This window comes from Ambystoma mexicanum, chromosome 3p (assembly GCF_040938575.1).
Source record: "Ambystoma mexicanum isolate Mex_15411 chromosome 3p, UKY_AmexF1_1, whole genome shotgun sequence".
Classification (NCBI taxonomy): Eukaryota; Metazoa; Chordata; class Amphibia; order Caudata; family Ambystomatidae; genus Ambystoma; species Ambystoma mexicanum.
In genome coordinates, this window is record NC_090925.1 from 142,888,199 (window position 1) to 142,909,689 (window position 21,491).

Below are 21,491 nucleotides of genomic sequence, written 5' to 3' on the forward strand. Positions count from 1 at the left end.
GAAATCCGCCAAAATTTCGCGCTCATACCGCCGGCGGGAAATCCGCCGTCGGTAAGAGCGCAAAATTTCCCCATTGAGGCCAATGGGGAATGGGGCATTCCCGAATGGGCTCAATGGGGAATGGGGATTTCCAGTTCCGCCAAACCCGTGATCCGGCACTAATAGCGCCGGTGGGTTTGGCGGTAGGGCAGATAGCGGCAGCGCTATTAGCGCCAGCGTTACCGCACAACTCGTGATGAGGCCCATAGTGTTGTTTTGTTTTAATTAGTACAATTATGACAACAATAATCATGCCAAATGCAGTGGCACAACAAAAATGATACAACATGTGCATTCTAAGTGCAAGTATAATTAAAGGCATCGTAAATGGAAAAGCAGTTTTTATTTAAAAGGCGGCAAACAACATTCCAATGTCCCTTTGGCTAGGAAATGCTGGAATGTCTAGCACACCCTGGTCACCACAAATTACTTCAGAAATGACTGGCATAGCAGTTATCAGAGTGCCAGCCTATCATTAAAGCCTGGTATTTTCATTAAGGTAGTGTAACACGAACATGTAATGTAGAATAGGGTAATGCAAGCCAGTCCGCTGCCATTTTGTTTTGATTGGCAGACAGCATTTGGGGATTATTATCTGCAAAAACCTCAGTTCAGCAGCAAAGTACTGCTTTAATGGGCAGGACAAATGCACATTTAATTTAGGCTGTGACCTTGACAGTGCCCAGCATATTAGTTCAATATTTTCTGAATGAACACCACAACATTAGCCGCCCCCAACGTTTTACAATCTAAAAGGTTGTCTATTAAAAATGTGTCTGCATTTTAAAGGGTGCAAGGAAGCCAAGAAAAAAAGGGTGCAGACATGAACAGTCAGCCCATCACACATGATAATTGAGTAATAAGGCAGAGAGATTTAAGCACTTCATACAACTTCCCTCAATTGGCTTGCCTTTCTCAAAGACTTTAAGCTTATGGCCCTTGGAACGTTCGTATGGTAATGGATGGGATTAGAGTCCAAATAACCGGACAAACTCAAGGAGATGGCAAGTCACTGTTTTATTAACAATTATCTAAAACAGGGAGGTTACCGCAAACATCAAAGGACGTACGCTCAGTCTCTCAATGATTTCCACAAAAAATACATTTCATATACTTCATTATGCGTCAGAGCGATGTCATACTATGTGGCAATAATGCAAAACCTATCAAGTGTCAGGATTGATTAAGGGAAACATCTAGATCTATAATCATATAGGAGCTAGGAGTGTTAAGTGTTATTGGTTGTCCTTCATCAGGTGGACAACTTATGCCTACCTCTTCAAACATGTAATTTCGGAAATACTAGTTACATTGTGTTTCCTGGTCTTCTCAGCTATAAGGTCCTTCGTTATACGGACTAATACAATTGGTTGGCATGCTTGTGCCATGCCTGGCACATTCGCTTCATTTAGCAGCACGTAAGCCAAGACCCGGGTGCAGGGAGATAGGACATGAAACTACCTCACCAACCAACATCTCCCATCAACCATGCCTCCTGCCATGAAATTGTCTTTGTACTTGGCCTTGCAGAGTATTCTCGTCCTGGGAATGCACGGGAGTGAAGGCGCTCGCTATCGTGTCTGGAACTCCAAGTTCAAAATCTATTTCCATCCTTGGCTCACGTGACAAGAGACCACGATTTGGTCCATTCTGCAGCTTTTTAAATCAATTAAACTTGCCATCCTCTGTGTTCTTTCTTGCACCTTAATTTGAGAGGATTCATCCTCTGCACACTCATTCTCTTCAGAGTAGATAGCTGACCTCGATTTCTAGGATCTTGACTTCAGGCCAGACAGCCTTGCCATGCAGCTTCAGCAGCCTGTTATTCCACTGCAACACAGCTTTTCATTCCTCTTCCATGGTTTTTGGCTTACTATGTCATGATACCAATGTCCAGTTTCTATACAATGGCGGCTTCGCCTGCATTCTATTCACTACTCATAGCTAGCCTACATGATGACTTGATCTAACTTGCGTTTCAGCGTCTGTACAGTTATTGAACTTCTGTTTTCTGCAGCACTTTGTTAACGTGCAATCTTCGTATTTTCCACCTTAATTATCCACCCGACTCTTTACGTTATGACTTGTCCGCTGGGATCCATATATCATCTTCATTCATTATCTCAGGGTGTCATGCACACTTTCTTATGGCATCATCAGTTCATTTTCTCAGCTCTTTCTCATATTCCTTCAGGGAGTTCTCCTCCTGTAGGTTGTCATCGACTCGACGGTACATTCGATAGGGTTGTCTCAATGTATATCTCCTTCCAAATACTTGCTGCAGTATTGGTACGATAGCTGGTGTCAGGCAAGGCACGGTCTCGTATCTCCAATACAAAGGAGAAAGGGGAGCGGGATATCCGTCTGATGTATATATCTGATTCTGTACAACTTGTATGTTCTAAGTTAAGTACATGCATAGCGTAATACATGTTTGGCTGCAGGAGAATCTCTGCGCAAGAGGATGTAGCAAGGAGTCTGGCACAGCAGAAAAAGAGGTGTCTGCAGGATACAGTCAAATGATATGCTCACAATGTTTGCTTGCATAGAACTTGCCAATAAAATTTGCTAAGCAGCTGTCACCTTGGGTTTGACATTTCAAAAAGGCTAATGAGTAATTTACAATGTTGTGCCCCAGACATACCTGGGTAGGGCTTAGTGAAGGCCTAAATTAGGCATTCTATAAAGTGTTCTTGCTTATTGACGGAGCAACCTTTTCAACAGGAGAAATTAAATGGAGGCCTGAGCAGGGTGGCACAAAGGGCATAGGGCACATTTGAATCACTACAGCTCATTTGATGTGGAGTACTATGGCTCTTTGTATTAATTTCAAGCTATGGTTAATCTTTCCATGCAGCAGAGCAGCTGGATTGACCCATCAGCATATGATTTGGTATCCCACTGAGGGGCTCATGCAAAATTCCAGCTGGCACCAAGGGGATGAGTTTTCTTCGGGGGGGTGAACCTCAGAGCAGAACCCTCGCCCCCCAGAATGGACTTTCAAAATAGACCATTAGGTAACCAGCTGTGTGGGATCAACATGTTAGGACTATGGGAGCGGGATGGGCTCCTGGGAGAGGGCAGGGAGAGGAAGAAATAACAGGCATTTGGTGCCCTGAACAGGTCAGATTTCCAACCCCTATTCAGGGAACTAAATGTCATGATGTCAGGCAAGACCTCTTAAAGAACTGTACATGAGACAGTGCAGGGCATTGTCATCTTCCAGCCAAGATGTTAGGAACACCACCAGTCTTTGCATTATGAAGTGCAAATTCTTGAAAATTAGGATGATGGTGCCATAGTGCCCAGGATGTGTGAGCCATCCTGCTTTATAAATCCATCCGTGGCCTTGCCCCCATTACCTTGCTGACTGTATCTCTCTGTCCTCTCCCTCTCAAACTCTTTGGTCCTTTTCCCTTCACAGCCTATCAGTCCCGTGTGCACTATGTGCCTCTTCCTGCCTTCCCTACTTTCTCCTGGTTGCTTCACTCCACTGGAACGCTCTCCTGTCATCAAAGGCATCCCTTCAGTGTAGGTCTTCAAAACATAGATCAAACTCCACCTGTAGCAATGGAAGGATCCCCACAAACCCGTTTACCCTCCTACCCAAACTTAATGTCCACCGACCCCTCCTGCACTCTGCCTCAGGACCACTTTATGTCATTTGTAAATGTCATACACAGTCAAATGTCACAACAGTCACAGACGCAATCACCTCATCTACAGACCACCCAATCCCAACACCTCCTCTATCAGAGAGTTCACAGACTTGGTCACCACCATTCCTCTCACGCATGCCAACATCTTCTTTGGTGCCTTTTACCATCCTTGGCAACCCAGCAACCAAGTTAATGAAGGCCGATCTCCACTACCCATTTGACACTCTGAACCTCAGACAGCAGAAGCAAGACCCAACTCACAGGAGAGGTAATATCCTTGACGTCATCATCACTGCCCTTCCCAAACACTGTCACAGCTCTTCAGTCCCGCTCGACAGGTCGGTCCATCGGGCAATCCCCTTTTGACATCAGTCACACCACCTGAGTCAAGCACACTCATTGGAACCTCTGCAAACAAGACTTCAAATCATTCAAGAACTTCTCAGTAGAGGCTCTCATGGAATACCATGCCAACCTCGGTATCACATGGGCCGATCTACCTCAGACAAACCAGGCTTGTGAATTGTTTCTTCAAGGAATCAAAGATACCCTCAGAACCCACATCAACCACCAGACCCCAGTGGAACAACACACCCTCAAGCCTAAACCATCACACTCTGGTACACTCAAGAACTCAACCTGAACAAAAGAACCATCAGGAAGAAAGAAATGCCTTGGCAAAAAACCTGCAGCACATCTGACCTCGCTCTGCTAAAGCAACTTTGTGCTACATGCAGACGACTGACCACCTTTGCCAAAGCCAACTACAACAACATCATAGATAAGGACATCAATGAAAGCAGAGCCCTCTTCAAAGCCTTCAAGCATTGCACCAACCCTCTGCCTGACCCGCCCGTACCACACTTCATTACCCTCTGCCTGACCCGCCCGTAGCACACTTCATTACCCTCTGCCTGACCCGCCCGTAGCACACTTCATTACCCTCTGCCTGAACCGCCCGTACCACACTTCATTACCCTCTGCCTGACCCACCCGTACCACACTTCATTACCCTCTGCCTGACCCACCCGTACCACACTTCATTACCCTCTGCCTGACCCACCAGTACCACACTTCATTACCCTCTGCCTGGCCCACCCGTACCACACTTCACTGCAAAATACTCTGCCACTGTTTCCTCTCCTACTGGTGTCCACTTTATTTCCAGGCGTTCTTATATTTGTCAGGAAATTAAACTGAAGCAGAAGGGGGTGTGGCAGAGGGGTTTGGAGCTGTTTGCCCAATAGCACACGATCCTGTTTGATTTTGCTCTGTAAAGGATAGTGATATGGGTCTGATTAATGCACTTGAGGACAAATGTGCAGCGTTTGAGTCATAATTTAAACAAGCATTGGCACCAGTTTGGGGTTTTGTGTCGGTATGTGAAAGGCACTTGCCAGGCACTGCCACAGTGGTATTACCTGGCTATTGATGATAGCAGGTGCAAAATTGTGCGAGTACCTGGGTATATAATAGCAGTGCCTGGCACATTCCTAATACATACACAGAAGCCAGCACTATTGGCTTTGGCAGTGCTTGTTTTTGTTTGCCTCAGTTCTTAGCCTGCTTTCTGTGCTGTGTGTAAATATGCATTTTACGTATAGCCAGCACCTTCCACACGCAGAAGAGGACGCTTCCTCTGTTCCTCAGTAATGAGCAATACACTTAGCTTCGGCTCTTCCCGTCGAGCACCCAGGCCAGGTGACCATGGGGGGGAAGGTATGACTGTACGGGGCAGGGTGGGGATCTGGCTCGGTACAGAACAGTGCAGAGCTGCATTGCACAAATCTACGCTGATAAACGTGTACTTTGATGGCTCTGGCTAGAGCAGCGTGTTCATGCATGAGCTGCTTCAAGTCTTATTTGCAGCACACCTGCTTCCTGCATAACAATCTGTCGATCGCAGTGGAACGGGCGCGTGCACTGGACGTGTTTACAGTTTCTGTTGCATAATGGATGGCTTGTTTCCATGAGCGCCCTGCAGCTCATTGCTTAAGAACTTGGCCCTGAAGCGTGTTGATCACAGTTGAGAGCCAACGTTCGGCTCTACGGGGAAATGCACGCACTTACCATTGCTGCAGAAGGGGGGCCCCGGGGGGAACGCGAAGCGTTTCCCCCCGGGGAGTTTTTGGCGATGCACATGGCCAGCGAGTGGCCGTGGGGCAGAGCGCCTCCTGGGGGGGTATTTAAGGGCTCAGGGAAGGTTCGGGAGGCAGGCGACAGTTAGGACTTGATGATTGTCAGGTCCTGTTGCCTGCTCCCGAGCCTTCCCTGTAGCGCCTGGGGCCTAGGTGGAACACTTAGAGCAGGTGAGGAGGGGAGTAGCGGGAGGGAGGGAGTTTAAGTTTAAAAAAAAAAAAAGATAAGTGGTTTACTTTCGGTTTACTTAGGAGGGGTGCCGTAGATAAGACACCCCTCACATCTTACCTTATCTTAGGGCCGCCGCGCTTTCAGTCAGGTTTATCCCGTGGGCGGGGGGGGGGTGTGAGCAGGGAGCTGGGGGGAGCGGCAATCTGTGCCGCGAGCGTATTTCGAGTTGGCTTCAGGCCAAGGAATCAGCAGAGCGGCGGCGGCTTCTCTGCGGCTCTTTACGTGGGTGTGCCCGCTGTGAGCGAGCGTTTGTCTCGGTCTGGTGGGCCGGGCAGCGGGCTTAAAGGGGCCGTGTCCTGCTCCCTTAGTGAAGTGCGGTGCTGTCTGGGCACCGCCAGGGGGCAGCGCTTCGCGACAGGGAGCAAGCACTAATTAGTGCTGTTTTCTTTATAGTGTGTTTCTGTTCCCCCCCTTTTCCCGGGGTTTTGCTAGGAGTAGGGAGGGAGGGGCTGTATAAGAAAGTGTGGTAATTAATAAAAAATAAAAAAAAAAAAAAAAAAATTTAAATTTTCAAATTAGTGTAAGGAAAGCAGCATAGCGGCAACCCTGGTAATAATTGGTAGTTAGGTAGGATAATTGGGTTAATTTTTCTCTCATTAATTGTAAATTTAAGGAGGTTATTTTCGGGTACTCACTCGGGTGGTGTTTTTGTTTTGGGGGCTGGTTGTTTTTTGCGTTAGGTTTTCGCAGGGCCAGGGTGTTTTCCTCGGGTAGGTCCCGGCTCGGGGGCGTAGAGTAAGTAGTTTTAGTAAAAGGGGCATATTTTTGGGCACACGCGTTTAGTGGGCACTATGACAGGCCGGGGGGCGAGCAAGAAGGGGCTGGTGGACGCCGGGGCCTTGAGGAAGGCCCTGGAAATCATTAGCAGGGCAACTAATGCCCAATTGGAAGAGGCGGTAGGGGAAGTTACGGGAGAGGAGGAGAGCGGTGGGGGCCGGCCGCAGCGCAGAGCGGCGTCAGACGGTGCATTGGCGGCTGTGGTGGCTTGCACCCCTACGGCAGGGAGAGGGGAGATTTGGGAAGCTAGGGGCAGGAAGATGAGGAGGGAGATAGACAGGAGGGCAGATGGGGGTTTAATGAGTTCAGGGGGTCAGCCAGAAAGGGAGGAAGGGTATGAGAGCTCCAGGGTAGAGGGGAGTTCTCGAGTGGGTAGAGACCGAGGGAACAATAGTGGGGGCAGGGGTGGAGGGCAGGTGGGTGTGGCAGGGCAGAGAGGAAGAGGGGGAAAATACTTGCAGAAGAGCGCAGGTGGGAGAAGGAGGGAGAGGTCCCCGTCAATGGAGGAGGGTAGGGTGGGGCGCGGAACGGCCCCCCCGGATAGGAGGAGTGGGGGCGGAGGGCGCTGCGCAGCCCCCGCTGTGCAGGTGGAGGGTGAGGGTTTCTCGGTTAGCGCAAGGAGAGCCTAGAGGGCACAGCACAGCCCCTAGCAACGAGGACGTCAGGGTGGAGGTCGGAACGCCTCGCCCAAGAGAAGGGGACCAGGCAGAGGTTCCCACAGCCCCGCCGAGAAGACGTCAGAGGGGTGGCGGGGCGGACGCCCCGGGCTCGGAGGAAGATCAGCAAATCATCTCGGGCAGGAGCCCGCATCCTCAATGGTATTTAAGGGGTGATGAAGTTGGTTGGGAGGAATACGGGGGGCAATGGGAACTTGAGGATTACAGGACGGAAATGGAAAGGGCGGAGGAGAGAAGAAGTTCAAGGTGGGACGGGGAAAGGGAAGTACAAGGGGGTTGGGGCGAAGCGGGTCGAGGAAATTATTGGCTGGGCGATTGTGCTGACATGTTTTGTCCCCGCAGCAGGAGCCCTCTAAGAATGGAGAGGAGGAACACCGGTGTGGAGGCCAGGCCGCAGATGGCAGGCGTGGAAAGAGGTGAGAGGGAAAGGGAATGGTCATCTGCATGGCAGAGAGGGGTCACAAATAGGGGGTTGGGGGATGACCGGGGTGATCTACAAGGTGTGATGAAGGAAGTAGGGGTGCAGGTTTTTGGAGCTGAAGGGGTTGGAAAGAACATTTGCTCAGTGGAGGTCCAAACGGACAAAGTGGTGGAGCCATTGGGGCTCGAGGTGCTGGCGGGAAAAGATAAAGAGGTGGAGGTAAAGGGAAAGGAGAAGAAATTGCCATACATGGGGATAATAATAATAATAATAATAATTAGGCTTTTATATAGCGCTACAAACCCTCAGGTATCTGAGCGCTGCTTATTATTACCCACGGTGTGTGGTGCTCATTTATCGACCTCGGAAGGATGAAAGGCTGAGTTTGGCCCCGTCGGGATTCGAACCTGCGTTAACAGGCTCTGCACGGGTGTCAAAGCGGGCGCTCTACTCGCTGTGCCACTTGACCGGCTTGACCGGATAACAAAACCATTGGGGGCACATTTGATGGCAGCGACCAGGGAGAAGATACAGGGAGGTGAATTTGTGGATGTCTTCAAGTTGCTGCATAGGGAGGTGAGAGCGAAAGAGGGGTCTAAGGAGGAAGAGAGAGAGCTGGCTTCACGCCCGAGGGTCCCGGTGACCATGGAGAATTGGACGTCGGCGTTTATCATTTACGCCAGCGTGTATTGCGAAAAATTCCCGGAGCGTTGTGTGGCCCTGCTTAAATACATGGATGTAATAAGGAAGGCTTTCACGAGCTTTGGGGGCTTTGCTTGGGTAAGGTATGATGAGGAATTTAGAGCGAGAATGGCGGAGGACAGTCAGGCGGTCTGGGGGGAGATAGATATGGATCTTTGGCTGCAATGGATGGCCCCAACGAGGCCAGCCCCGACATTGCACACAGCGAGTGGGCTGCCTGTGCCTTACCGGCCCTTTCTTGGTCGCCCCGCCCATGAGGGGGTGGGGGGAGGAGGCGGAGGACAGCCCTCAACTGCATGTTGGGCGTTCAATAAAGAAGGCTGCACGAGGTGGATGTGCAAATTTAAACACGAGTGCAGCAGGTGTGCGGGTCGGCATCCGGTTACAGAGTGTTTTCAGGCAGGGGATAGTGGGTCAGGGCGAGGAGCGGGGCAAGGAAGTGGGGGGGAAGGACCGCATACCAGGTAAAATGGGGTGTGCTGGTAGGTCGGGCTCAGTTTAATGTAAAAGTAGGGGGGGGCACAAGGTTTGATGAAAGATGGTTGGGGGCAACTGAGAGGGGGGCAGAAGAAGGGTGAGGAGGAAGACGCGTAGGTAGGGGAGGGCCGCGGGGGGGATGTAACGGTGGTAATTGTTAAGGGGAGGTAGCTGGCGTTTGGAAGGCATGGACGACGGGGGTGAAGCTCTCACGCTTGCCGCACGACAAGGTGAGTAGGCTTCAGGCTGCATGGACGGAGGTGCGGGAGCGCCTCTGGTGCAGCAGGGGGAAGTGAGGATTTGGGTCTGCATGGACGGGGGTGCACTAGGGCCCCTGGTGCAGCTAAAATAAAAAATACAAAAATAAAAAAGTGGAGCAGAGAAGCAAGGTGCCGGAAGAGGAATTTATGTGGAATGGTCTGCATGGACGGGGGCGCAGGTTTGGCCCCTGGTGCAGCGGTGGAGAGGAGTAAAGGGAAAAAAAAAAGGGGGCCTGCATGGACGGGGGTGCACTAGGCCCCCTGGTGCAGGTGGGAAACAGGTGGTAATGGACGCAAGTAGCTTGAAGATGGTGATATGGAAGGAACTGCATGGACGGGGGCGCAGATTTGGCTCCTGGTGCAGCGGTGGAGAGGAGTAAGGCAGAAAAGGGGCCTGCATGGACGGGGGTGCATTAGGGCTCCTGGTGCAGGCGGGGAAGAAAAAAAAAAAAAAAAAAAAAGGTGGTAATGGATGCGAGGAGCTCGAAGAGTTATAGGGAAGGGACTGCATGGACGGGGGTGCAGGTTTGGGCCCCTTGGTGCAATGGCGAGAGGAGGAATAAACTAAAGGTCCTGCATGGACGGGGGTGCACGTAGGCCCCCGGTGCAGGGGGGACAATGCAGGAATGTAAAGGAATAAACTGGGCACAACAAGTGGAACAAATAGTTATTGCTTGTAGGGGAGCTGTCTGCGACTTGTTTTTACGGGGTTATTGTTTGGGGGCTTTCAGGGTTTTTGAGTTGGTCGGGGGAAAAGGGGGGTAGTGGGACTGTAGTGGGAAGATGTTCAAATTACAGAAGAAGGTTTAGACATCAAGATTAAAAGGTCTAAGACGGATAAGAAGGGAAGGGGCTCGTGGTTTCGGCTGGGTCGTGGGAGCAAGGTCTTATGCCCAGTTCCAGGTGTTCAGGGGTATCGCGGAAGGAGTGGGTGGCAGTGGGAGAAAAGGAAGAGGATTTCGGGACTCATTATTTAGGAGGGGCGCAGCATCTGTGGGTACCGGGCTGGGTTTTTTCAGAAGACAAGGTGAAAAGATTGGGACGTTGTAGGTCTGGGAAATATAGGGGGTACGGCAGGGAGTTTGATAATGGGGTTGTTGAAAAGGTGGTTAGGACTTGGTGGGCCAACTGTTGTGGAAATATTTTTGACTTGTCAGTGATTTTGTATTTTCTTTTTCAGATGCTGCGCGAAAGGAAGGGGAGTTGGAGCAAGTTTTGATTTGTTGGCCATTGAATTGTTAAGTGGGTTGGGAAGGAAGTAGGGAAAAGGGGTTTGGAAGGTGACGGGGGTGCAGTTACAAGGAAGTGGGGGTGAGACGGCACGGGTTGGGGGGCCTGCGGGGGGATCAGCTGCCTCCTATATTGGCAGGGTTGAGTGAACGCTTGGGGTTACAGAGGTGGGGATTTTGCAGGCAGGGGAGAATGACCTGGTGAGGAATACGGGTGGCTCTTCTTAGTTGCTGGGCTGGGAGACTGGGTAAAAAGTTTGAGGTAGAAAAGTTTAGGGGGGGGGGGGGTGGGGCAGAAAGAACTCCTCGGGGGAGGGTTTTTCTGGTGCCGGGGGCATGGCCCCTTTTGATGTGGGGGGAGGCAAGCACAATGGGGGAATGACACGGGAAAGGATGGGGTGGCGCTGTTTGCACAAGCAGGTCACCCCGGGGGAACAGGTATTGAGCCTGGAGGGGCATGGCCCCTGGGAGAAAGCGGGACGCCTGGAAAAGGGGCAAGGAGACGGTAGGATCCAAGGGATCATTAGGGAGGAATTAGGTTATTTAATTATTTAATTGTTGGGGGAAAATGAAAATGTTAATTTATTTAAGTGGTGGTTAAAATATTCCTTTAGTTTGTTAGGCCATGGAGCCAGTTAAGCGTTTGATTGTAAGCTTTGGCCTGTCACATTAAAGCGACCTTTTCCACTTTTAAACGAGTCTGGGTTTTTGTGCATTAAGCCAAAAGGGGGGCCCCGGGGGGAACGCGAAGCGTTTCCCCCCGGGGAGTTTTTGGCGATGCACATGGCCAGCGAGTGGCCGTGGGGCAGAGCGCCTCCTGGGGGGGTATTTAAGGGCTCAGGGAAGGTTCGGGAGGCAGGCGACAGTTAGGACTTGATGATTGTCCCGCCCTCCCACCCTTTTCACTTTCGTTAGGGTAGTGTCTGGGTATGTAATATGGTGGGATCCATTGTTCATGGGATGATGCAGGGGTTTTTTAGATGGCATGGCGGGTTCATGAGTTGGGGTCTGTTAGGAAGGTGGGTTTGGTGGTTTTGTGTGACAGGTCAGGGCATTGGGAAAGTTGTGTGTAATATATGTTGCTGATGTGGCAGGTCAGGCTGGCTGCAGGTCATAGGAAGGGGGAGTTTGGTGTAGAGGGGAGTTTGAAGGGTGTTGAAGTGGGTCGGGGCGCCGGGGGCATGGCCCCTTTTGATGTGGGGGGAGGCAAGCACAATGGGGGAATGACACGGGAAAGGATGGGGTGGCGCTGTTTGCACAAGCAGGTCACCCCGGGGGAACAGGTATTGAGCCTGGAGGGGCATGGCCCCTGGGAGAAAGCGGGACACCTGGAAAAGGGGCAAGGAGACGGTAGGATCCAAGGGATCATTAGGGAGGAATTAGGTTATTTAATTATTTAATTGTTGGGGGAAAATGAAAATGTTAATTTATTTAAGTGGTGGTTAAAATATTCCTTTAGTTTGTTAGGCCATGGAGCCAGTTAAGCGTTTGATTGTAAGCTTTGGCCTGTCACATTAAAGCGACCTTTTCCACTTTTAAACGAGTCTGGGTTTTTGTGCATTAAGCCAAAATGTAAGCTTCGTGAAGGAGTTTATCATTAACAATGTTATGAACTGCGATGTTATTTGAGATTTACTTAGCAAACTTACCAAATATGTTTTTTTAGGTATACAAACAGCGAGTCAGCAGGGCTTCAAAATGACCCTTTTCTGGACTTTGTAGGCTTTAAACCCTTTAGCTGCCAGGCTACTATGCAAGTCTATGCAGTGCATGGCTGGGCTGCTTCTTTCGTCTTCTTGCTGACAGATCTTATCCATCAGCTGTGGTGATTATTGGATACTGACGCTTCAATTTGTAGTCTTGTTAGGCGATCCCCACAGTTCACTGCACATCAGGACACTTCCACTGCACACCTGAATACTGCTCACATTTCCCCAACACCTCCCTCCAGGGTTCGAGGCTCATGTGATTCGGTTAACCCAAAGGACCGAAAGTTCTGTACCAGCTATGGTGTACGGTCTCGATTGCAACCTTTCTTGCACTGGCAGTTGCCTTGGAGAGCATACAGAATGGGCGGTGTTACGTCTCCACGCCGATCACGTGATCCAGAGTTGCGTTCCTCACGTGATCTTGTTGGACGTCACATGACCCAGAGACGTCACATGATCCAGAAACGCACAGTATAAAAGGCTTGAGGGACGGAACATTCATTGCTTCTCAGCTGTCTTCAGACCCTGTTTGGCGCTACGTCCTTTGGCTCTTTTGGTACTTTGACTTCGGAACTCTATCTTGGACCCTCTTGGATACCCCTTTGTACTTTTGCTTGGAACTGTTTACCTGTTGCTGGACTTTGGATACGACCCTGACCTGCCTTTGGATGATCCCTTGTTACCTTGTTGAACTCCTACGGTATTTCCCTTCTGGGATTCAAGTTACGCCTTCAGTTCTACAGGTGGTCCATCCTGCATCCACGCTATACTGAGGTCCTCCTGTTTCCAGGGACTGCATCATCTGAGTCTCGAACCTCCCTTCTAGGTTTCCTGGGTTTTCCTAACACCAGATAGGTAAGACTATTCAGATCCATTGATTGCTGTGATATATATATTGTGATTGCCTGGTACTTAACCTCGTTCCTTTTTGACAGCAGCATCGGTGTTCCAGAGGTTCCGTGGATCCGGGAAGTAACATCTCCCACCTGTGGCCCCAAAGGTCGCACAGCGGGTTTCTTTTAGTTCCCCTGTGCGTCACTTGAGGACGGAGGTTTCAACGGTCTACACAACACTCAAGTCAGAACAGACTGAGAAGCCATATAGTCGTGTTAGACAATGCAGGGATCCACGGAAGAACCCATAGCTGCTTTAGTCCAGGCGATTACAGTATTAAGGGCAGATATGGCCGCCGCGAATACGGTGATTCACCAAAGATTAGACTCCATACAGAGTGTTCAGCATTCTCTTCCTGCAGACCCTGAATTCGGAGATGCTAGCACTTCAACCACACCTCCTCCTTTGGCAAATACATCAACCCCAACTCCGGTAATTCTCCCAACCCCTTCTCCCATGGCCGCTCCTGAACGTTATCAAGGTGACCCTAAGAAGTTCAGGACTTTCATCAATCAATGTAAATTACATTTCTTGTGCAGACCTCTAGCCTTTCCTAGTCCCACTGCTAAAGCCGCCTTTGCCCTTTCCCATTTGGCCGGGACTGCAGCCGCTTGGGCTAATCCTTTATAGGAGAATAACAGCCCGGTCCTCTATGATTTTGATTTGTTAGTTCTAGAAATGTCCCGAGTCTTTGATACCAGGCACAAGGCACAGTCTAGGGATTTGGAGTTGTTAGAACTAACTCAGGGCAGAGGGACTTTGATAGAGTACATCACCAGGTTCAATCAATTGGTTGCTGAGACATCATGGCCAGAAAGTAAGCGGGCAGTTATCTTTTATAGGGGGTTGAGTAACGTAATGAAAGATGCTTTACCAGTGATACCTTCCATGCCCACTCAGTATCAGGAATTAGTGGATCTTGCTCTGCAAGTGGATGCACGGCGATCAGAGCGTAAAGCCGAGTTGGGGGGTTCTTCCCATCCTACAATACCCACTTCCCCTGCTTCTAGTACGGAAGAACCTATGCAAGTAGGAGGTTTACGTAGTCCTATTACAACATCTGAGAGACAACGAAAAAGGGTGGATAATGCATGCTTTTATTGTGGTACCACGGGACATTATGTGAAAGAATGTCCCCGACGTCCCAAGAAAAGTCAGGTTTTTCGGACAGCTCGACCTTAGATCCGGAGAACAGGTCGAGTGTTCAGTCTTCGTCTCCGGATACACCTCTTGCCTTTGGCCGTGTTCAACCTATCTTTGTAAAGGCCACTCTTTGTCCTTCTACTGGTATTTCTCACGCAGTCACGATCATCATTGACTCAGGTGCTACTGGGAACTATATTGACATTGCATTAGCCCATTCCCTCAATCTACCGTTAGTGGTAAAAAACCGTCCTGAACCTGTTCAGGCCGTAGATGGTACTGCATTAGTCTCTGGTCCTGTTAGACACCAAACCGCACCTCTATTGTTGACCATACAAGGCATCCACACAGAGACATTAAGTTTTGATTTGATTTCCACACCCCAATTCGGTATCATATTAGGAATACCATGGTTACGTGAACACAATCCTCTGATTTATTGGCAATCAGGCACGGTACTCTTCGAGTCTGAGACTTGTCAGAACTACTGTCTCCCAGTCCATAAAGCAACCGATACTCCTTCTCGGGCCTTGGGAACTTTAGCTCAACTCACATTGAATGATGACGGATCAGAGTTAGTGAATTCCCATACCGTTGGGGAGGTGGTGTCGGGAATTCCACCCTAGTATAAAGCATTCGAATCAGTCTTTGATCGCGGTTCTTCCGAGGTACTTCCTCCACACAGACCCTATGACTGCCCAATTGAATGAATCCCTGATTCCACCATTCCTTCTGGTAGGATATATTCCTTGTCCCCCTCGGAAGAACAAGCATTGAAACAGTACGTACAGAACGCTTTACGATTAGGACACATCCGCCCCTCCACTTCACTGGCTGCAAGTCCTATATTTTTTGTACCCAAGAAAGAGGGGGATTTGAGTCCTTGTGTGGATTATCGGCGTCTTAATGCTATCACGAAAAAGGACAGATATACAATCCCGTTAATCACACCCCTTCTGGACCACCTATCTCATGCTTCTATTTTCACTAAGCTAGATCTTCGCAGCGCATACAATCTAGTGCGCGTTCGCGAAGGCGATGAGTGGAAAACAGCTTTTTGTACCCGTTATGGCCTATATGAATATCTGGTCATGCCCTTTGGCTTATGTAACGCCCCGGCAACATTCCAGCGTTTTATGAATGACATTTTCAGGGACATTCTGGATGTATATATGGTTGTATACTTGGATGACATATTGATTTTTTCACAGAATTTTGAGGATCATGTAAAGCATGTCCGGGAGGTGTTATCCCGTCTGAGGAAACATTCATTATTTGCTAAACCCGAGAAATGTCAGTTCCATAAAACGTCTGTTGAATTCCTGGGATTCCACATTACCCCTGGGGCGTTGTCCATGAACGAATCCAAGGTTAAGGCAGTCCTAGATTGGCCAGTTCCTCAAACACTCAAGTCCTTGCAGGCCTTTTTGGGCTTCGCCAATTTTTATAGGCGTTTTATTTCCTCCTTTTCCACGATTGTTGCCCCACTCACAGCTCTGACCAGCCCTCAGGTACCCTATGGATGGCAGAGGGAACATCAGGAATCTTTTGACGCTTTGAAAACTGCTTTCACTACCGCACCGGTGCTCCAAACCCCAATCCTGATCTTCCGTTTATAGTTGAGGCGGATGCCTCCTCTTTTGCCCTTGGTGCGGTATTGTCTCAGAAATGTCCTACAACAGGCAAATTGCATCCGGTGGCATATCATTCTCGTAAGTTTTCCAATACGGAGACCCATTACACCGTAACGGAGAAAGAACTTTTGGCAGTCATGGATGCTTTTCGTGTATGGCGTCATCATCTTTTGGGAGCTAAGCATCCGATCACAGTATACTCAGATCACCGAAATCTACAGGATCTGGCCTCATTGAAGTGCATCAATAGCAGACAGGTCCGTTGGCATCTTTTCTTTTCTTCTTTTGATTTTCATATCATGCATCGTCCTGGAACCTCACATGGAAAAGCAGACGCCTTGTCACGTTCCCCGGGTGGGATCGAGTTGCCAATCTTCCCTGACACTGTTCTCGGAAAGAGTCATGTGATTTGTCTTTGTACTCCCTCTTTGTCATTGTTAGATTCTGTACGATCTTGGACTAGCAATCATTCTGATCAATTACGGGATTGGGACCCCGTTTATTCTGATGGTTTGCCTTTCGTGCATGAACGTCTGTTTCTTCCCACACCTGACACTCGTAACTTGGCCCTTGAGTGGTCTCATGATGCTCCCTTCAATGCCCATCCCGGTCAAGAGCGCACTTTGGAACTCTTGAAGCGCTGGTGTTGGTGGCCCTCTATGAAGCGCGATGTGGCATGCTATGTCAATTCATGCGCTGTTTGTGCTCAGGCCAAACATCGAAGAGGACGACCGGTTGGGCTGCTGCTTCCGCTTCCGGTACCTCCAAGACCTTGGCATACACTAACAATGGATTTTGTAACCGATCTCCCCAAGGTACGAGGCTTTGACACCATCTGGGTGGTGGTAGACACGTTCACAAAAATGGCTCGTTTTGTTCCTTGTAAGGGTATCCCTTCGGCCCCGGTCTTGGCAGACTTGTTTTTTCAGCATGTGTTCGTGTTATTTGGACTTCCTTCGGTCATTGTATCCGATCGAGGGTCACAGTTCACTTCTTGTTTTTGGAGGTCTCTGACTAAATTATTGGGCGTCGATACCAGGTATTCTTCAGCTTATCATCCTGAGACCGATGGGCAGACCGAAAGGACGAATCAATCTATGGAGCAATATCTTCGTTGTCTTATATTGCAACAACAGACCTCCTGGTTACCCGTTTTACGGCTTGCTGAGTTCGTATACAACAACGCGGCTCATTCTGCTACTGGCTTTTCTCCATTTTACGCCCTCTACGGTCAACACCCCAAGGTCTTGCCTGTCCCTGTTACTTCTATGTCTTCGAATCCTGCGGCCACGGCTTGTCTTAGGGATCTGTCTGCTGTTCATGCTAGTACTGTGGTCCATCTCACTGAAGCAAAGGCTTCTATGAAGGCTCGTGTTGATGGTAAACGTCTGGATGCTCCTCCCCTGGTGGTGGGTTCTAGGGTGTGGTTGTCTTCGCGTCACCTTCGCCTAGTGGGTTGCCGAAAACTGCTACCTCATTTCGTTGGCCCGTTTGTGATCTCTCAGGTTGTGAATCCGGTGGCTTTTCGTCTAGGTCTCCCGAGTTCTTGGCGTATCCATCCTGTGTTTCATGTCTCTCTCCTCAAGCCTTGTCCTGATTCTTCCCGCCTCCGACCCCCTGCTGCTCCGGTGTCCCTGGCCTCTCCTGATGTTTTTGAGGTGTCGGCCATTTTGGGTTCCCGTTGGTTTAGGGGTAGGCTCCAGTATTTAGTGGATTGGAAGGGTTACGGACCGGAGGAACGGTCTTGGGTTTCCGCCCTGGATCTTGATGCCCCTCGGTTGGTAGCTCGCTTCCATAGGGATCATCCGTCCTGCCCACGAGGTCGTGGGCAGTTGGGGGGGGGGCTATGTTAGGCAATCCCCACAGTTCACTGCACATCAGGACACTTCCACTGCACACCTGAATACTGCTAACATTTCCCCAACACCTCCCTCCAGGGTTCGAGGCTCATGTGATTCGGTTAACCCAAAGGACCGAAAGTTCCGTACCAGCTATGGTGTACGGTCTCGATTGCAACCTTTCTTGCACTGGCAGTTGCCTTGGAGAGCATACAGAAGGGGCTGCGTTACGTCTCCACGCCGATCACGTGATCCAGAGTTGCGTTCCTCACGTGATCTTGTTGGACGTCACATGACCCAGAGACGTCACATGATCCAGAAACGCACAGTATAAAAGGCTTGAGGGACGGAACACTCATTGCTTCTCAGCTGTCTTCAGACCCTGTTTGGCGCTACGTCTTTTGGTTCTTTGGTACTTTGACTTCGGAACTCTATCTTGGACCCTCTTGGATACCCCTTTGTACTTTTGCTTGGAACTGTTTACCTGTTGCTGGACTTTGGATACGACCCTGACCTGCCTATGGATGATCCCTTGTTACCTTGTTGAACTCCTATTCTATTTCCCTTCTGGGATTCAAGTTACGCCTTCAGTTCTACAGGTGGTCCATCCTGCATCCACGCTATACTGAGGTCCTCCTGTTTCCAGGGACTGCATCATCTGAGTCTCGAACCTCCCTTCTAGGTTTCCTGGGTTTTCCTAACACCAGATAGGTAAGACTATTCAGATCCATTGATTGCTGTGATATATATATATTGTGATTGCCTGGTACTTAACCTCGTTCCTTTTTGACAGCAGCATCGGTGTTCCAGAGGTTCCGTGGATCCGGGAAGTAACATCTCCCACCTGTGGCCCCAAAGGTCGCACAGCGGGTTTCTTTTAGTTCCCCTGTGCGTCACTTGTGGACGGAGGTTTCAACGGTCTACACGACACTCAAGTCAGAACAAGTCGTGGGTTAGGATTCTTCATGGTCTGTGTGGACTTGTCACAGTAGAGCTGGTTTCACAGGGTCTTTGCGGTGATGGGTCGCTGGGATGAGGGCGAGCCTCTTCTTTCTTCTTCTTGCAGACATATTTTACCCATCAGCTGTGATTTTTGAATACCGAGGCTCGATCCTCATTACTCCATCCTCGTGGGTTGGGTCTTCATGGTCTGTGTGGACTTGTCACAGGAAGGCTGGTTTCACAGGGTCATCATGGTGATGGGTTGCAGGGATGAGGGCGAGCCTCTTCTTTAGTCTTCTTGCTGAGAGATTGTACCCATCTGCTGTGATTTTTGGGTACTGAAGCTTGTGCCTCATGACTCCACCCTCTCGGGTTGAGTTTGTAGTCGTGGGTTGGATTTCTTCTGAGTCTGTGTGGACTTGTCACAGTAGAGCTGGTTTCACAGGGTCTTCACGGTGATGGGTCGCGGGGATGAGGGCGAGCCTCTTCTTTCTTCTTCTTGCAGACATATTTTACCCATCAGCTGTGATTTTTGAATACCGAGGCTCGATCCTCATTACTCCATCCTCGTGGGTTGGGTCTTCATGGTCTGTGTGGACTTGTCACAGGAAGGCTGGTTTCACAGGGTCATCACGGTGATGGGTTGCAGGGATGAGGGCGAGCCTCTTCTTTAGTCTTCTTGCTGAGAGATTGTACCCATCTGCTGTGATTTTTGGGTACTGAAGCTTGTGCCTCATGACTCCACCCTCTCGGGTTGAGTTTGTAGTCGTGGGTTGGATTTCTTCTGAGTCTGTGTGGACTTGTCACAGTAGAGCTGGTTTCACAGGGTCTTCACGGTGATGGGTCGCGGGGATGAGGGCGAGCCTCTTCTTTCTTCTTCTTGCAGACATATTTTACCCATCAGCTGTGATTTTTGAATACCGAGGCTCGATCCTCATTACTCCATCCTCGTGGGTTGGGTCTTCATGGTCTGTGTGGACTTGTCACAGGAAGGCTGGTTTCACAGGGTCTTCACGGTGATGGGTCGCAGGGATGAGGGCGAGCCTCTTTTTTAGTCTTCTTGCTGAGAGATTGTACCCATCAGCTGTGATTTTTGGGTACTGAAGCTTGTGCCTCACGACTCCACCCTCTCGGGTTGAGTTTGTAGTCGTGGGTTGGATTTCTTCTGAGTCTGTGTGGACTTGTCACAGTAGAGCTGGTTTCACAGGGTCTTCGCGGTGATGGGTCGCGGGGATGAGGGCGAGCCTCTTCTTTCTTCTTCTTGCTGATAGATTTTACCCATCAGCTGTGATTTTTGGATACCGAGGTTTGAGCCTCATTACTCCATCCTCGTGGGTTGGATTTCTTCTGGGTCTGTGTGGACTTGTCACAGTAGGGCTGGTTTCACAGGGTCTTTGCAGTGATGGCTGCATGGCTGGTGCAGGGCACTCCCGTTTTGTATTATGATTTAGGTGGCACAAAGAGTCCTTGTTTGCCTTGAAAGAGGTGCAGCACCACAGGGGTAACTGGGACGGGAAACCTGTTGATCTTGCGGATCCCACTCTCAGCTCTTGAGGGAAATGCTGTTTCAATGAATGCGCTCATTATTAAAGCAAAATGTGCATTTTATTAGACACCCCTTCCAGCGCGAAAGTAATAGACAAAAGGACTTAGATACAGCATAGGCTCGCATGGCAAGGAGGAAACACAGCGGTTAAGCTTTAGGCTGTTACATCAATTCCTTTGATAGAGGTGACGCCTCAGACCACGTTACGTCACGTAGTGAACGGAGGATAGCACAGGGGCAACGTGCTGGTCTTGGAAGCAAGATCTTCGGATCTGCGCATAGACACCAAACTCTGGTATTAAGCGTATTATAAATAACCAATAAAAAAATTATATTTACTGTGTTCATTGGGAAAACACTAGATTATAAGCATGGCTCAAGACTAGATAGGACAGTTCACACTATTTATTCATGATGTGTTCTTATGCAGTGAAGGCAGATTAGCCGGTTCCGGTGACATTATGTACGGATACCATATATATAGGGACATTATTACCTGAGACCAATTAGCCCTGTTAAATTGTTGTGAAACCTGCCCAAATGGTTATTTGAATGTAACCAAAGGCCGCAGAATTAGGTATACTAGCCGGATGCAGTGAGGAAAAGAGCAGCAGTGCCAGCATTACACAATTAATTCAGTTAATAAAGAACAAGTCTGATCATATGATTGCATACAGTGTTTAGTTAAAATCCAGTAAATGTCAGGTCTAGCTTAGCAAGAAGCCGGTATGTTTAAGGCTGCCATGCATTGCATGCCTTGCTGAACGCATGTGCAGGGTAGGGCACGCTGCCATGCATTGCATGCCTTGCTGAACGCGTGTGCAGGGTAGGGCACGCTGCCATGCATTGCATGCCTTGCTGAACACTTGTGCAGGGTAGGGCACGCTGCCATGCATTGCATGCCTTGCTGAACGCCTGTGCAGGGTAGGGCACGCTGCCATGCATTGCATGCCTTGCTGAACGCGTGTGCAGGGTAGGGCACGCTGCCATGCATTGCCCGCCTTGCTGAACGCATGAGCAGGGTAGTGCACGCTGCCATGCATTGCACGCCTTGCTGAACGCATGAGCAGGGTAGTGCACGCTGCCATGCATTGCATGCCTTGCTTAACGCGTGTGCAGGGTAGGGCTGCCGCCTAAGAAAACACTGCTGCAATTTTGAAGAAGCCCCATGTAC

The 21,491-nt window shown here is 49.6% G+C and overlaps 1 long non-coding RNA gene across 1 annotated transcript; it reads left to right on the forward strand.

The window, feature by feature from the left end:
- Positions 1–5,830: 5,830 nt before the first annotated feature.
- On the forward strand, positions 5,831–10,696 carry LOC138580168 (uncharacterized). Its single transcript, XR_011304192.1, has 3 exons — positions 5,831–6,007; positions 7,865–7,938; positions 10,563–10,696. It is a non-coding gene; the product is annotated as an uncharacterized lncRNA (long non-coding RNA).
- The last annotated feature ends 10,795 nt before the right edge of the window (positions 10,697–21,491 follow it).